This window comes from Microcaecilia unicolor, chromosome 8 (assembly GCF_901765095.1).
Source record: "Microcaecilia unicolor chromosome 8, aMicUni1.1, whole genome shotgun sequence".
In the NCBI taxonomy this organism is placed as follows: Eukaryota; Metazoa; Chordata; class Amphibia; order Gymnophiona; family Siphonopidae; genus Microcaecilia; species Microcaecilia unicolor.
The window spans coordinates 163,172,676-163,191,390 of record NC_044038.1 but is presented as its reverse complement, the minus strand read 5'-3'; the positions used below and the strand labels follow the sequence as shown (position 1 = coordinate 163,191,390).

Sequence of the window (18,715 nt, the reverse complement as noted above, 5' to 3'; positions counted from 1 at the left end):
CAGCAGAATCATTTTTCAACGCACCTGTAAAAAAGGCCTTTTTAAAATTTTTGCCAAAAATGGATGTGTGACAAAATGAAAATTGCCACGCGTCCATTTTGGGTCTGAGACCTTACTGCCAGCCATTGACCTAGCGGTAAACTCGCACACAGTAACTGGACAGTAATGACCTACACATGCCAAATGCCACTCGGCGCGCATCCAATATGTGCGGCAGAAAATGAAAATTATTTTTTGACCGTGCGTATTGGACGCACGCCAAAAATGAAATTACCGCAAGAGCCATGTGGTAGCCGTGTGGTAACTCCATTTTGATACATGTTGGGCGTGGCTTAGTAAAGGGCCCCAAAGTGAGATACAATAAAGAATGACAACGTGGATGCAGCAGCTTATTGGCTTATTTGCTTTGTTTTGGGTGTACGGGGATGACGGCTGCACGCGCGCAGGGGAAGTAGTGCTGAACCAGCTTCAACGGTTTGACGTCATGCCTCCTTTTTCAATCTAACCTCCTTGCTCTTGGGGTCCGCTCTCCTCTGACGCAATTTCCTGGTTCCGGCAAGGCGGGTTGCCTCAGATCCTCTGAGGGACTGGGACTGGGTCTGGAGAGTTATGTCATAGGGGACGGGGCACCGGAGAAGGAAAGCTGTGGGGTTGTCGGTGAGCGGCCTCAGGTATGAATTTGACCAGGGCAGAGGTGCCGGATCGCGTAGAAGGAGAGTGGAAGATAGAGGCAGAGATGGCAGATTGAGGGGAGGGGAGGTCGATCCCCCGATCCCGAATGCGTGTGAGGAGGGATGTTCGGTGTGTGAGGGTAGCCGAGTGCATGTGACTTGTATTTTTGGGATCCCGGAGCCGCTCGTGTGTCTGAGATGCACATTCCTAGCCTGCAGTGTTTCTGCTGATGTGATGCTCATCCCTGCTGCAGGGATCGGGGAAATAAGGACATGGGCTGGACAGCCTCTTTTTAATGGCTTCTGCTTATAACAGCTTTTCTGGATTTGCAGTAGAGAGGCTGAATGAAGTTACGACTTGAACGGTATTTGAGAGACTGTTATAGAGGGATTTGTGGGGGTGGGGTGGAGATTGGTGAAGAAACAGAAAATACATTAAAAAGTAAGTCAGTCTTCTACTGTGAAGGTTTGCATGTGTTTTTATTTCCGTAATGTTTTTGTGTAGCAACAGATACATTTTAGCTGGTTTGTTTTGCTGAAGGCAGTGCATATGCTTGGAGTTATTCCCCCCACCCCCTCCATATCCTTACAGTTTAAACGGTGATATTACTTCCCACATGCTTTTTACTGACAAATGTACTTTCAACAAAATTCTCTATCACATAACATGAATGACAGTGACTAAAACTTATCTTTATGGCTCCGTTTCACCAAGCAGCTTCTTCAGGAGCCAAAGGTTGACAGCCACTTAAATTCTTAATTAACACATTCATATAATCTTCACATCACACTGCTTGATTTTTTTTTCTTTTGTTTGTATGCAAGGCTGAGGCTCATTAAACAGGCTTTAGCAATGAGAGATTAAATAAGTCAGTCTGCATTTTAAAGTCAGGTTGTTAGTGCTGGATATTGCCATATATCATAATCCAATATATTTTTACAGTTAGACTCATGTTAGGAGTCAAGCTTCAGTGGTTACCAATGGAGAGAGGCAAGCATCAAATTTAAATTACGTATAGTTATTTTTAAAGTTCTGTGTGGTCATGCTTCATTATACTTGGTATCTCAGATAGAGATGGTTGCAGGTGGTTGAACTTATGTTTTACAAAATCAAATGCAGCTTATATTTCCATCTTTAAAAGCAGTCAAATGTTATGGATCTTTGACGTTCTCAGTTTTATATCGAGCTTCTACTATTTGGAACCCATTACCAGTTTTCTTGAATTTTGAGTTTAATTATTTTACATTTGGGAAAATTTTAACAACATTTTTTATTTCAACAAGTTGAATTGTTCAGGTTGTTTCTTTTAGTATGATCAATGTATTTTCATGTTAGTATATGTTTATTCTAGTGTTGGCTAGAAGATCAGGTTGATGATATAATCTGTATGGAAGTGGACAGGTAAATTCGCAATATAAATTTTGATATCCTGTATAATAATTCTCACCTCCAACAGGATGTGCTTGGGACCGTGCCTGCCGGAAGTGGTCTGCTAGGCAGGCACGCACGCACTGACCTCAGTGTCATCAGTGACAGGCAGTTTGGCAAAGCAAAACAATCTGAGTGCTGGCCATTAGGACACAGGGTTGATAGGAGAGTTTTAAAAGACTGAAGGAACCAAAAGTGTTAAATGGGTGGAGGGAGGAGTTCTGAACGACTGAAAGACATGAACATTTGGGAAAGGAAAACAATCTCAATGCTGGCCATTAGCACACAGGGTACATAGGAGAGTTTTAAAAGACTGAAGGAACCAAAAGTGTTCGGTGGGGGGGAGGGGGGGGGAGTTCTGAATGAATGAAAGAAATGAAAATTTACGAGAGGAACACAATCTGAATGCCGGGCATTTGTACACAGGGTAGATAGGACACTTAAAAAAAAAAAAAATGAAGGACGTGAAAGTATTAAATCTTGGGGGAGGGGTGAGGAGGAAAGTGGTGGGGTATCCGGATACTGGGCGTTAGGGCCACAGGGGTACATAGACTTTTGAAAGCCTTAAGGAACCCAAAGTGTGGGAAGGAAAAGGAGGGGAGGGAACGGGGTGAGGGGCATTTGGAACAGGGGAGGGGGCCCTGTCACACACTCTCATTTTCACACACACACTGTCACACAGACAGTCTCACTCTGTCACACACCCGCACATTCACTCTGGCTCTCTCTCTCAAACATACACACTCCCAGGAAAACCTTGCTAGCGCCCATTTCATTCGTTCCAGAAACGGGCCTTTTTTACTAGTATTACTATATTACTCCAATAGAGAAAGGAGAGCAAGAAAAAAGGATATGAGAAAAAAGCAACAAATGTAATTATCTAGATGTGTTGATTAAAAAAAAAATTGTATTTATCAACATTTCAAAATAGATTCCAAGAATATTCTTGATACAGAAAAATTTTGAAGACAGTCACGTTGTATTTACAGACTATCAATAGGCTAAGTAAAGAAAATTGTCTTTCTTCAAATTTAAAGCCCACAAAGAAAGGGAAGATACAGTTCAAGGCAATGGAAACACAGCAGTGGAAAAGGCAAGGAAGCAAACATAAGGCTCATTTAAAGTATGCTACAGAGTAGATGTTACTGGCCTAGTAAATAAAGGAAGAGGAGAGAGAGAGCACATTTAGAGTCCAAAAAAGTGGTCAAATGACCCGGATCAAAGAAAATATATTTCACTGAGTTCAACTTTACAACACATTTGCAAGGAAAATTAAGCCAAAAAAAGTGCTCCCAACTGTTGTACTCTGGGTCTCAATTTTAGGAATTGCTGACATCGCTTCTGTGTCAACCTTGCCAAATTGGGGAAAACTCTAACCTTATAATTCAGAAATAAGACGTCTTGGAGATGATAAAACAATCTGAGTAGCCAGTCTCGGTCTGGATCCATTACCAAAACGTTGCGGGTTTCATACCATAAGTTTCACCCTGCAAAGTTTGAGGCACATTCAACTGATCAAAAGAGACCTCAGACTCAGCAGCAACAAGTTGAGAAGAGCCTTAACAAAAGATGGAGGAAAAGATTGCTCAGGAATTTTAAAAGCTTCTAACAAATAACATGTAAAAGTTATAAGTGGAGCAACTGAAGGTGTTTTTGAAAAATTTATAAACCTCAATATATTTCTTCTGAGTACATTTTCTAACTTGTTATGAATTAAAGTATTGTCCTTCATAAGACAAGACTGTTTATCTGATAAAGTCTGATAAACTTTATCTGCTAGTTCCACCTTTTTCTTAAGAGCAGAAATTCCCTGTTCTCTATTTTCAATTGAGCCGAGTACTGATTTATCTGAGAAGATAAAGCAGAAAATTTCTTAGAAAATGAGTTCTCCAATCTCACCAAAGCATCCCAAATCAAGTCCACTGTAATACTTGCAGGCTTGGTAGGTAGAACCAGCTTAGTCAGCATTTCCTGTAGTGTAGACTCCATCTGTGCTGGATCAACTCCTCCCTTGGGGCTACCACCTGGAATGCCATTAGCACCTTGAGCCTCAGATGATACAGAGACTCCCGACTGCAGATTCCCTCCACAGTCAGTCCCCAAAATGGGAACCATCCCCAATCCTTCCAGAGAGATCAAGATCCCACTGACTGCTTCTCTCTGTGCTAGCATCAGTGGCACTAAATGTAGCTCGGGACTAAAGGTGACATTCGCTTCAAGCAGGCAGGGCGGTTTACCTCCCATTGCGCCAACTGGCAGCGAAGCAGAATTCCCCGATTCCTCTCCTGATGTCAGGAAGCAATCCATCGGACTGACTGTGAGGGCAGCAGGCACTATGGGGTAAGTGCGTTGCTTGCCCTGGTGCTTCAGCATTCAGAGATTTAGGAAATGTTAGCAGGAAAAAAGCACCAGGTCATTGCAAGAGCTGCTTCTCAGGGCTTCCTTCCGGCAGCCATCTTCTCATGTGTAGATGTTATCAGCATATTGGAGTGGTGATTAAAATATTGTACAAAGATGATTTACCATGTATAGTTGTATATACGTTAAGGGCAGTTTTAGGACTAAAAATGGCCAAAAATACTGTGACCCGTGTATAAGTTGCTCCCTCTTTCTTCCTCCCCTCCAGCATCTCCCTTGCCTTTCCTAACCCCACCCCCTTCCCATAGCTCACAGCTTCACAGATTTCAACAGCAGGCAGACTTAAAGCCAGAAAGAAACAGCTAAATCATCAGGTTTCAATATGTGAGGATTATATGTTTATCCCTCACTGATAAGTCTTCAACTCAGTTTTATTCACTACTCTCTCACTCTAAACTTAAATATCCTCACAAATCACTCACTTTTCCTATACAAGGAGAATGGTTTTTATTCAGGAATGAGTATTTCTTAGCACTCACTCCTGTTTTTCTTTTTCTCGGGGGGGAAAAAAAAGCAATCAGAATTTCACTCACCATCTCATTCCACACCAACTGTCTCAGCTAAAATTCCTCTTTGAACCTGCTGCTTATGCTATCAGCCAATCAAATGGCTTTTAGCTATTTCCAGGTCACTTGATAGTTGTCATTCACACTCTCCTGCAAGCATGCCCTCCTGTCAATTTTTCAGTGTACATACTCGGCACAAACTTTCAACCTTTCAGAACATTTTACAGGTTTTAAATACTATTTGTTTTTATCGTTCTTGTCTCACTTGCACACCACCCTCAAACCTCTTCTCTTCAATTTGAACACTGTACAGCTCACCCTGAATTAAGAGTTCTTCTGCACCAAGGACATATATAGCACTGGCTATATCCTCTAAAGCAGCCTCAGCATAGCCAGAAACAATAGCAAGAGTGCTATGGTACTGATGAGAATGATCCATAGATAAGACGACCCTGGGTTATTGATGGGATTTTGAAGTCAAAATTTCTCGATTATATGTATATATGGTAAACATCCTTGCAGCACATGATGCCAGGGATGCTGGCCATGCCCCTGGACTGCTTGGAAGCAGTTGGAAGAAAAAAAAAACATCTTGGGATCTCGACTGAGACTACTTAGTTTGTATTTATTCCTCAGGACAACTGCCCATAAAGACATCCATAACAACAGTTTGCTGAATTATTGCTTAGTATTTGCAGAAGTAACAAACTGTGATTTTGTTTCTGATAGATAGAAAAAAACACTTAAGTGGCTTTGGATACAGTGGACTTAAAATGCCCGCTACATTAATTTATTTCTCGTAAGCGCTCAGTATTCTCTGTTTCTGCCATCCTCTTAGTTGATGGCTTGCTTACTTTTTCTTTTCAATTGCTACAAGAAGCATTGAACTTTGGAAGTTTGCATGCTGAGGTGTCCACTTCAAGAAGCATGGGCATAGCATTATGAAATTTGGTGAGCAGTATCACAGTGTTGACTACAGAATCACCTCACTGTGTCTGAGACACAGCATATCTTGATTCTTTTTGTAATGATTTCTTTTGAGCCAGGTTGATACCTTGTCTAGAAAAAGTGTCATCTATACTAAAACAGTCCAGATGAGTTGTCTGTGTCCTTTTGTCAGCAGATAGAGCCAGAGAAAAACAGCTTATAGTTGACTTCACTCCCCTTATAGAGCTGCAGTTGTCCCAAGGACTGGGTTGGGAACCCCCTGGCTTAATTTTTACACCATCATATCCCCTCTATATATGAGAGAATCACTAACTGGAGAAAGTCTTAACGTGGTTTCAAATTAAATAGTATGAAAGGCCATAACTTGCTGATCGATCGATGTGTATCATTAATTTTTTCCCCCAACCTGTTTAGCTCTTTAGTTTTAGTGACATACTAAGATGATTTTCTGACCTGCTTAGTGAAATGTGATCTTGTAGCTGCATAGCTTTTGTGTGTGTGTGATGCAGTACGCACAAAGAGCTACTACTTTTCCTTCTTCGAACAGCCTTTCAAACTTTCATGTGTTCCTTTCTAAAACTGCAATTTATAACTATTAATTTCACCCTTGCTTTGCTTCTTTATTTCCACCCTTCACTTACTGTTGTTTGCAACTTTAATTTGTTCACCATAAAATACTGTTTGGGCCTGTTCAATTTTTCATGCATTGATTTTCATACTGCTTCAATTTTAGATATTTTAACATTTCATCTGTAACCAATGATTGCATAAACTCAGTATTATCCTTTAAAGATTTTTCAAAACTATCCAATTTTAAACGATGATCAGTCTCTAAAATCTCAAATTTCTGGGCCAGAGAACCACATGACAATTTCAAAGAAGAACTATCAGAAGAGCAATTAGTAATATAAAACTCCAATTTGGTAAGAGTTCCCTCTCCTGTACTTTGAACTGTCTCAGTCTTCGATGATTCCTCAGCTCACAAAACCCTGATGGAGTGTTAAGGATCCCAACAGTAGGAGCTAACGGCCCAGATGGCCTCTCCATTGGGGAATCCCACATGGCTTTCTCTGTAGCGGGCTGTAGGAGGGACTCAGACACCCAGCTGAGCCAAATCCGGTGTCAGAAATGGTATTTCAAGCGGACGAGTCGGAGAAACTTACTGAATTCACGGTAAACTTGGAGGACGTAGTGGGGCAGTTCGGCAAACTGAAGAGTAGCAAATCACCTGGACCGGATGGTATTCATCCTAGAGTACTGATAGAACTGAAAAATGAACTTGCGGAGCTACTGTTAGTGATATGCAATTTATCCTTAAAATCGAGCGTGGTACCGGAAGATTGGAGGGTGGCCAATGTAACGCCAATTTTTAAAAAAGGTTCCAGGGGAGATCCGGGAAATTATAGACCGGTGAGTCTGACGTCGGTGCCGGGGAAAATGGTAGAGGCTATTATTAAAAACAAAATTACAGAGCACATCCAAGGACATGGATTACTGAGACCAAGTCAGCACGGCTTTAGTGTGGGGAAATCTTGCCTGACCAATTTACTTCAATTCTTTGAAGGAGTAAACAAACGTGGACAAAGGGGAGCCGGTTGATATTGTGTATCTGGATTTCAAAAGGCGTTTGACAAGGTGCCTCATGAAAGGCTACAGAGGAAATTGGAGGGTCATGGGATAGGAGGTAATGTCCTATTGTGGATTAAAAACTGGTTGAAGGATAGGAAACAGAGAGTGGAGTTAAATGGGCAGTATTCACAATGGAGAAGGGTAGTTAGTGGGGTAAGTCAGGGGTCAGTGCTAGGACCGTTGCTCTTTAATATATTTATAAATGATTTAGAGATGGGAGTAACTAGCGAGGTAATTAAATTTGCTGATGACATAAAGTTATGCAAAGTTGTTAATTCGCGAGAGGATTGTGAAAAATTACAGAAGGACCTTACGAGACTGGGAGACTGGGCGGCTAAATGGCAGATGATGTTTAATGTTCGCAAGTGTAAGGTGATGCATGTGGGAAAAAAGAACCCGAATTATAGCTATGTCTTGCAAGGTTCCACATTAGGAGTTACGGACCAAGAAAGGGATCTGGGTGTCGTCGTTGATAATACACTGAAACCTTCTGCTCAATGTGCTTCTGCGGCTAGGAAAGCGAATAGAATGTTGGGTTTTATTAGGAAAGGTATAGAAAACAGGTGTGAGGATGTTATAATGCCGTTGTATCGTTCCATGGTGCGACCGCACCTTGAGTATTGTGTCCAATTCTGGTCGCCGCATCTCAAGAAAGATATAGTAGAATTGGAAAAGGTGCAGCGAAGGACAACGAAAATGATAGTGAGGATGGGACGACTTCCCTATGAAGAAAGACTAAGGAGGCTAGAGCTTTTCAGCTTGGAGAAGAGACGGCTGAGGGGAGACATGATAGAGGTCTATAAAATAATGAGTGGAGTGGAACAGGTGGATGTGAAGCATCTGTTCACGCTTTCCAAAAATACTAGGTCTAGGGGGCATGCGATGAAACTACAGTGTAGTACATTTAAAACAAATAGGAGAAAATCTTTCTTCACCCAACACGTAATTAAACTCTGGAATTCGTTGCCGGAGAATGTGGTGAAGGCGGTTAGCTTGGCAGAGTTTAAAAAGGGTTTGGACGGTTTCCTAAAGGACAAGTCCATAGACCGCTACTAAATGGACTTGGAAAAATCCACAATTTCAGGAATAACATGTATAGAATGTTTGTACGTTTGGGAAGCTGCCAGGTGCCCTTGACCTGGATTGGCTGCTGTCATGGACGGGATGCTGGGCTTGATGGGCCTTTGGTCTTTTCACAGTATGGCATTACTTATATACTTATGTAAATCCAACAGTTTCTAATGAAGTTACACTGTCGCTAGTGCAGGGCCCCTTTTACTCCAGCTTAGTAAAAGAGTCCCTAACTGAAGGTAGCCCATTGTGTCTGGATGAGATTGTTCTTGACAGCTAGGACTCAAAATGTTGTTTGGGAAGATCAAGATTAGGATCTGGTTTATCTCAAGGGTCTGTGCTTTTTCCTTTGTTTAACTTTTATATTAGCCCCTTAGTAGAATCCTATGGGGTTTTGTGTAATTGAGGAACAAGTATTGCGTTCTTCACTGCAGTATTTGCTTCAAATCCTGTGTCAGATTAGGTTGCAATCTACTTGTCAGCATGCTTTTTCTGTGATAGATTCCAGATGGTGAAATGATTTACCATTGGACCTGCACTTTGAAGAGTGCATTCTACTTTTAAGAAGTTGAAGACTTGTTCCCCCTCCCCCCCACCCTAAAGGTTTTTGGATGACTTGTATTATTGATTAGAAATTTAATTTTGTAACACACTGAAATTTTGGATGAAGCATGTTGTCAATGTTGTAAAATGTAGTAGTTACCAGGATATTTGTAATACCTTTCTAAAGGTATTTTCTATCCTTAGATGATAAGACATTTACCGGTAAATGTATATATAAAAAAAAAATCTACAGCAGAACTGAATTGTATATTTAAATCTGCACATCTAGTTTTAAAAAATAAGTATTGGCAATTTATTTTTTTGCTGTTTGATGTTAATAGATTTTTATCCTGGTGCTTGGAGGGGACCTGGTCTTTATAAACTTGTTTCTGTCCCCTTCAGCCGTTGATGAATTTTGATGAGTGATTCAAGCGTTATTCACATTTCTTCTGTAGATAGTGCCTTCTGGCCCTTGGCTTTTACGTTTACTGAAAAATTTCTTTCTGCTATTATGACTTATTTGTAGTATTACTGGACACATGCAGTGCTGTATAGATACCCACATACATTCCTTGTTTGTTTTTGGACTTTACTTCCTAGTCCAGAGAGAACCAAATGTATTTATTACAGTGATTGTGGCTAAGGTATGGAAGGAATGTAAAAGAAGCAGGGTAAAATATGCTGTGATGTGAGGGAGGATGGGATGGAGAGAGAATGTGAGAAGATGAAGGATCCTTTTTAATTTCAGCTGCATAAAGTCATGAACTGCTCCTGCTGCAGCTGCAGATATGAGCTGTTCAGTGCTCCTAAAGTTCAATAATGAGAAACATGGTAAATGTAGGCTTGGACATGGAATCAAAAATAGTCATGTAGCAAGAATCCTTTTTCATACCTTCTACAGAATGGGAGAACATAAGGTTTTTATAAAGACACTAGTAAAACTTGCCCGTTTCTGGAGCAAATGAAACGGGCGCTAGCAAGGTTTTCCTCCCGAACCCCCCCCCCCCCCTCCGTACCCACCCCTTCGGCGTTGTGAAGCCACTGACCGCCATTGTTCCGGACCTCGTCAACGCACGCCACTTCATCTCCTGAGTCCTTGTTGGTTGTAAAGCCACTGATGCCTTTGCTCCGCCCTCGACGTCATCACGTTTGATGCGACGGCGGGGCCCAGACACAGCGATTTTGGTGGCTTCACCACCACGAACCCTTCGAACCGGAAGGAAGTGCCCGCAGGAACTGACAGTGACGTCAGTGTCCTCAGAACGTTGAGGGTGAGTTTTATTATATAGGATTTGCTATATTTGAGATTAGCCAGGGTCTTCAGCAGTCAAAGCATGTTTTTGGAGCAAAAAACAGAAAACAAACAATGCATTATGAAATGTTCATACATCTTTTCATATTTTGTATCAGAAGAATGCAAATCATAAATAACAGAATCATGTACACTGCCCCTTTTTAAGATTAGAAAGGTATAGTCCATGTAGTAGACAGTATTTCCAAAGGCATTCTTTATTACATTGTGGAGTGGATTCTATGAATAGTGCCGAACATAAGAGTAGCCACACTGGGTCAGACCAATGTTCCATCTTGTCCTGTATCCTGTTTCCAACAGTGGCCAGGCCATGTCACAAGTACCTGGCAGAAACCCAAATCGTGGCAACATTCTATGCTACAAATCCCAGGGCAAGCAGTTGCTTCCCCATGTCCGTCTCGGTAGCAGACTATGGATTTCTTGTCCAGGAACTGTCCAAATGTTTTTAAACCCAGATACGCTAATCACTGTTACCACGTCCTCCAGCAAAGAGTTCCAGAACTTAACTATTTGTTGAGTTTGCTGACAAAAATCCAGAAACAAAACATTTTTTGCACAAAAGAAAAATCATATAATATTGCTTTTGTCAGCATCAATAACAAAGGAAAGAAGCAAAGTAGATCAAGATACTGTTGTAGTCTCTGGGACCCTCAAGAATGGCTATGGCATCCAGACTATCAGCTGAGACTTTCAGGGTCTCAACAGTATTGTCCACTTCATCAAGATCTGAGTACATCTTAGATGTCAAATAGAAAGCGCTGTGCATGGGGGGGTGCAGCCTCATATGGTATCTCAAGGACCTCAGATATTTCTTAATCCTATCCCTTGGGTCTTTAGGAAACTAAAATTTGAAGGTTCAAACTACTAGATCTATTCTCCAGTGTTTCCATTTTATGAGGTATCGTCTTATTTTCTCGCACCAATCCAGTCAGTAGAAACTGAACAATTGTAATTCCTTTTGCTGAAAGCTCCGTTCTCCCACTCAGGACCTCTATTACAACCCTTCATGTGTTTTACTATTATCAAATTTGCCTTGTTAGGTTTCCAGTGGCACAATAATGCCCTCTATTGGGCATTAGTGAACACAGGTGCCTTCTTTGTGTTGAAACAGTAATCTTTGTGTCAAGACTTATAAATAACTGGAAGAACTGGACTCCTAATACAGGCGTTCACACTGAAACAACTGTCGTCTAGCTTCTCCAGTTGTCAATTTTCACTTGATAGATGGACTGTTTTTACTGTGGTTGATTTAATAAGACAAGTGATTTTTTTCACATTTTGTGAACTCCTTAGTTTTTCCCTTTTGACCTTACTACAATCCCATTCAGCTAAGTTGAATCAACCTGTTCCAGCAATACAATGATACTCCAAATTGTCTCCAAAGTCACCACTTCTGGGCATCAAAGCTCATAAGCCTCTCCACTTATAGGCTCCACACATGCCAGGTCTCTCTCATATCACTGTAGAGGTGTTTCCCTGGATCTCACCTTTGTTGGCCCTTTGACCTGACTACAACATGAACCATCTTTTCAGGTACAAAATGGATTGTACAGTTCTTTCTGGCAGCATTGTTCTGGCTGGCACCTTTCAAGGACATGACGTTTACTTGCTCTGGCCCACCAGTTACCTCCTGATAAGCTGTGTAGGAGAGTTTCACAGAGACCGTTTCTCCAGTATCTTGTGTGAAACTGTGTGGGAGAGGCTTGCACTGCAAGATATGAATGAGGTAATGTTAGTTGTTTCCCTCATTAGCAAGTCTACCACTGAAGCCCCAAGGTCTCATTGCGTTGATTTTATGTAAGAATATAAGAGTAGCCATACTGGGTCAGACCAATGGCCCATCTAGCCCAGTATCCTGTTTTCCAAACAGTGGCCAAGCCAGGTCACAAGTACCTGACAGAAACCCAAAAATCGTGGCAATACTCCATATTACAAATTCCAGGGCAAGCAGTTGCTTCCCATGTCTGTAGCAGACTGTGAACCTTTCTTCCAGGAATTTGTCCAAACCTTTTTAAAACTTGGATACACCAACCACTGTTACTCCATCCTACGGCAAAGAGTTCCATAGCTTAACTATTCATTAAGTGAAAATATATTTCCTCCTATTTGTTTTAAAAGTATTTCCATGTAACTTCCTCGAGTGTTCCCTAGTCTTTGTACTTTTGGAACGAGTAAAAAATCTTTTTACTTTTACTCGTTCTACACCACTCAGGATTTTGTAGACCTCTCATATCTCCCCTCATCTGACTCTTTTCCAAGCTGAAGAGCCCTAACCTCTTTTGCTTTTCCTCTTATGAGAGGAGTTCCATTCCCTTTATCATTTTAGTCGCTCTTCTTTGAACCTTTGAGATACAGTGACCAGAACTGAATGCAATGTGCGGACGCACCATGGAGTGATACACAGGCATTATAGTATTTTCGGTCTTATTCACCATTCCTTTCCTAATAATTCCTAGCATCCTGTTTGCTTTTTTGACCGCCGCTGCACACTGAGCAGAACATTTCAGCGTATTGTCTACAATGACACCCAGATCTTTTTGTTGAGTGCTGACCCCCAAGGTGGACCCTACCATCTGGTAAATGCGATTCGGATTATTCTTTCCAATGTGCATCATCTTGCATTTGTCCACATTAAATTTCGTGTGCTATTTGGACACCCAGTCTTCCAATTTCCTAAGGTCTTCCTGCAATATTTTACAGTCCGTGCTTGTTTTAACAACCTTTAATAGTTTTGTATCATCTGCAGATTTGATCACCTCACTCATTCCAATTTCCATATCATTTATAAATGTGTTAAATAGTACCGGTCCCAGTACAGAGCCCTGCGGCACTCCACTGTTCACTCTTCTTCTTTGAGAGAAATGACCATTTAATCCTACCCTCTGTTTTTCGTCCAGTAACCAATTCCTAATCCACACCAGAACCTTGCCTCCTATCCCATGACTCTTTATTTCTCTCAGGAGTCTCTAATGAGGAACTTTATCAAAAGCTTTCTGAAAATCTAGATACACTACATCAACCGGCTCACCGTTATCCTCATGTTTATTCACGCCTTCAAAGAAATGAAGCAAATTGGTGAGGCAAGACTTCCCTCAGCTGAACCCATGCTGACTCTGTCCCATTAAACCATGTTTGTCTACCTGTTCTATAATTATATTCTTTATAATATTTTCCACAATTTTGCCCGGCACCGACGTCAGGCTTACCGGTCTATAATTTCCCGGATCACCCCTGGAACCTTTTTTAAAATCGGCGTCACATTGGCCACCCTCCAATCTTCTGGTACTACGGACGATTTTAATGACAGGTTACATATTACATATTATTATGTAACCCGGACAGAGGTATACGGTTTGTGATTGGTCCCTGAGTGTCACCTGGGTACCCGGAGGGCTGTACCAATGCTGGACTTGGGAGAAGGAAAGAGAGGAACAAAGAAGAGAATAAGTTCTGATGGCATACACAACTCTCGGAGGAGGGAAAGACTGAATTGCCCAAACACCTGTGAACTGTATCTTTGTGCTAATCGCAGCACAAGGCCAAATTCAAGAGCTGATTTGGCTTCCGCCGAACTGAGTATTCAGCTGCTTTTCAATTCAAGGGTGCATTGGACTAATCCTGATATCACGGGGGGCTTGCAGGGAAATCTGCTAGAGCCTTGAAGAGGAGCCAATTCATCACCCCATCTGGACACTGATGTTTCGGACTGCAAGGGTGAGAGAAGGGGTTATTCCTTTATGGTTCAGGATTAGCCAGTTTTGTGATCTTTGCCTGTGAAGGACAGATTTTGTTCAGGCATATGCTGATTAGCCTACTATAGCTGCTAAATTGGCAATTTCTTCTCAGGATAATATTGTAGTTGTGTAATCACCCCCCCCCCCCCCTCTCTCTCCATTCATCTTTTGGTGTAATCATCAGTATTTGGTTCTCATATTTTTGTATCTGCTTACCATAATTACTTTATTATATTTTTACATAATAAATAATATATATATTTCTACATTGGCATTAGTCTTTCATTGTGGACTGCCTAGCTTGGGACCCTAAGAGGCCATTGTCCTATTCCTAGCCAAACACGCCCACTAAGTGATTACCTGTCTCTAGTAGTGTTTATATCACCCAGCAAGAGACTTGATGCTGACTTGCATTTCAGTGTGATGTTTCCCTGCTGTTGACTCCAAAGTAAGGCCAAGGGGAGAACCCCTCTGTGCTCACTGGTGACCCCTCTGTCTTGACCAGACTTCTTCCTGCATATACTTCCCTGCCTGCACCCTTCTCCAGTTGTAGAAAGGAATGCGCCTGAAATTCCTCTGACTCACTCAGCAGTGAGGGTTAGGCCCTGGCACTTCAAATCCACGGTTCTGAGCAAATCGAGTAATTGTAGTCTTGACGAATAAGGATATGACAGGAGGAAAAAAAACCCAGTGCTTGCCCTTCCTTTTGCCCATAAAGAAAATTTAAAAAAAGGTAAAACACAGAGCTACAAAAGGGAGTACTGAAACTTCGACAGCCAGTGGCTTCTTTCATCCAGCGCCCTTCAAATACTTTTTATTGGAAGCATGACAGTCAACTGGCTTTTGTAATATAGGACCATCTCTATTATGTGAAAGATGGCATTTTAAAATAAAGTTGTCCTATCTAGAGTTGAACAAGCTTGGTATCATATTCAATAAAAAAATATCAAAATAGATAATCTATTACAAAAATAATTTACAGTATAATTTAAAGTTGTCCTGTCTAGAGTTATAAGTACATAAGTAATGCCACACTGGGAAAAGACCAAGGGTCCATCGAGCCCAGCATCCCGTCCACGACAGCAGCCAATCCAGGCCAAGGGCACCTGGCAAGCTTCCCAAACGTACAGACATTCTATACATGTTATTCCCGAAATTGTGGATTTTTCCCCAAGTCCATTTAGTAGTAGTTTATGGACTTGTCCTTTAGGAAACCGTCTAACCCCTTTTTAAACTCTGCCAAGCTAACCGTCTTCACCACGTTCTCCGGCAATGAATTCCAGAGTTTAATTACGCGTTGGGTGAAGAAAACTTTTCTCCGATTTGTTTTACATTTACTATACTGTAGTTTCATCGCATGCCCCCTAGTCCTAGTATTTTTGGAAAGCGTGAACAGATGCTTCACATCCACCTGTTCCACTCCACTCATTATTTTATATACCTCTATCCTGTCTCCCCTCAGTCGTCTCTTCTCCAAGCTGAAAAGCCCTAGCCTCCTTAGTCTTTCTTCATAGGGAAGTCGTCCCATCCTCGCTATCATTTTAGTCGCCCTTTGCTGCACCTTTTCCAATTCCACTATATCTTTCTTGAGATGCAGCGACCAGAATTGAACACAATATGTGAAAGATGGAATTTTAAAATAAAGTTGTCCTGTCTAGAGTTGAACAAGCTTGGTATCATCATATTCAATAAAAAAATATCAAAATAGATAATCTATTACCAAAAATAATTTACAGTATACCCAGATACATTCGATCAACTAGTGAGTACCTTCCCTTTAGGAAACTATTGAAAACCCATCTATTCAAACAGATTTACCCGAACGACTTGACCTACCATAAGCAAACATAAGCAATCCATCCATTTCCGGTTCATCTTATCATTAACAACAATGACTTAGAAATTACCTCCTACCAATCTTCTTACCCTCCATACTCTTCCCCTACCTCTTCTTTATCGCTGTACGTCCTTACCTTTCCCTATCCTTTCTCTCATACCTCTTTTATCCCATTTACCCCTTGTTCATTTGTCCTACCACATAACTCCTTTGTTGATTCTGACACTACAGATTGTATTCTTTTGTTACTATGTAAGCTGCATTGAGCTTGCGATGAGTGGGAAAGCGCGGGATACAAATGTAATAAATAAATCTCTGTAAACTACAATATTTATTTTATTTTTATTTTATTTATTGCATTTGTATCCCACATTTTCCCACCTATTTGCAGGCTCAATTTGGCTTACATAGTTTTGGTAAGACATAGTCATTCCAGGATGTCAGATATAATTGGTAATGTAAAGAGATTAAGTAAGGGAAGAGGGAAGGAAGGTGTTAGGTAGGATAGTGTAGAAGGTGGACTTTAATAATTGGGTGGGCTAACAAAAAGATGGCATGTGAGTTTGAGACCTCACAGGACTCTATTTTCAGAGATGACCAAAGAAGAGACTTGCATGGTCTGTAAAGCTCATTACATCACAAGCTGCAAAAATTCAAGTTGTCTTTAGATCTTTTCAAATATTTAACCATCTCTCTGACCTCATGTGCAACTTTCTTTAAATCAGTCATCTTTCTAACTCTTCTTACTCTCTTACCTACCTATATGTTACATCTTTGCTTTACCCTTCACTATAAATTAAAATGTTCTGTTATGTATTGTGTTGACATTGTAAGTAGTAAACTATACCATACTTTGTATTGTTATTTGAATATTGTTACTACTGCAATTGCCGATTGCTCATGTTTGATCTATTCTTACTGTACACCACCTTCCGTGAATTCCTTCAAGAAGGTGGTAAATAAATCCTAATAAATAAATAAATAAATAAATGTTTATCAAATATGTGACCTGAGTGTTTACTGTCAGGTGGGTGGCTTAAAGCTTATTCCTGACTCTTGCTTGTGATTTTTGTCTGAGGCAAGGCACAGCATTATGTTTGTTTAAAGTAATGCATGCTTCACAGCTAACCGCAAAAAGAAACTGCACTTTGTGATGTGTGTACTAGAAGAGGTAGGAGAGAAGTGCTTTTTAGTGAGAGCTAGATGAGAGTCAAAAAGGCCTGGCAGTGGAGGATATGAAAACAACTGCAAAGTCATTGTAACATAATGGATGGCGGCAGATGGCTGCCAGGGCATTCATTACCTGCCATGCGGTGCAGGTGCTTATCCTAAGAAACCATAGAGGAAGTAACAACAGTCATTTCACAGTTTTTTTTTTTTTTTTTAGTTTAGGTGCTTTATTCTTGGTTTCTGTCCTCTTGCCTTAGGGATCCACTGTGTGCATTCCACATTTTAAATTCCAGCTCCGTTTTTTTCCCCCTCCACTTCCTCCTTTGGGTGGGTATTCTAGGCATCCCCACTCTGATCATGAAGAAGTATTTCCTGAGATTGCTTTTGATTTTTACCTCCTTGTAGCCTCATGTCCTCCTAGTTCTAAGGCTTCCCCTCATTTGAAAAAGACTTATTTGTTTTGTAATACTTTTCAAGTATTTAAAAGCCTTTGTCATATCTCCTCTATCCCTACTTTCCTCCAGAGTATCCCTATTTAGGACTTCAGTGTCTAACCATATGTCTTCTGATGGCGGACTCTTAATGTTTTTACTTGCATTCCTGTGTACCAACACCAGTTTCTTCATATCATTAGCAAGATATGACCTACAAAACTGAACAAATGTATGCCTTCTGCTGCCGACAGACTGCTTAGTGTGTTACTAATTTCTTAATTTAGAAGGAACATGGTTTGGTGGGGAAAGAACATTTTGCTATGATTGATATAACTTTACTCAGTAGGCTTATTTCTTTTCTCATGAAACTTGCTTTACTTAAACATATATGCAACGTGCCTTGAAAGCTCATTTATTTTATCAATATTTAATCATAGGATCTTTTGTTTTTCTGCATTTTGTGAGAAATATGTGTTTTTCTTGAGACGTGGTTTAGTTTCTTTCATTGCTATCTGCCTTGAGCCTCACCTTGGTTAGCAGAATAAAAACACCCACGTTAGGTTAGATTAATCATTGCAGGACAAGTTCTGATATGCATGTAACCAAAAGAAAAAGAATTACATTATGAATAATAAGTTAAACCTCTAAGATAAATACAGGAAATTCATTTTTGACCTTTAGCAAAAATAAGTTTTCTTTTAAGGGAATTTTTTTTTGTTCAGGGTTTAAGTAGTTAGTGTGCAAAACACTCTTAAAAATAATGCTATTCTTAATATAGCTAAAGCCTAGTTTATGCTTGCTAATCTTTTGAACTTCATACAGTAACTATAATTTTCTGCTTTGTGTATTGCATAGAATCACTTTTCTATTGCTGGTACAGAGCTTTCTCCGAGGACAAGCAGGCTGCTTGTTCTCACATCTGGGTGATGTCCGCGGCAGCCCCCTCCGAATCGGAGAGTTTTTCTAGCAAACTCAAAAAAGTCTCGTGGGAGGTCCCGCTCGCGGGGCACATC

At 40.7% G+C, this 18,715-nt stretch overlaps 1 protein-coding gene across 1 annotated transcript in view; it reads left to right on the top strand.

The window, feature by feature from the left end:
• The first annotated feature begins 552 nt into the window (after positions 1-552).
• RNF145 (ring finger protein 145) overlaps positions 553-18,715 on the top strand; it is a 77,680-nt gene continuing 59,517 nt past the window's right edge. Inside the window, 1 exon segment of the mRNA XM_030212337.1 lies at positions 553-671. The gene's annotated coding sequence lies outside the window, so the exon portion shown is untranslated.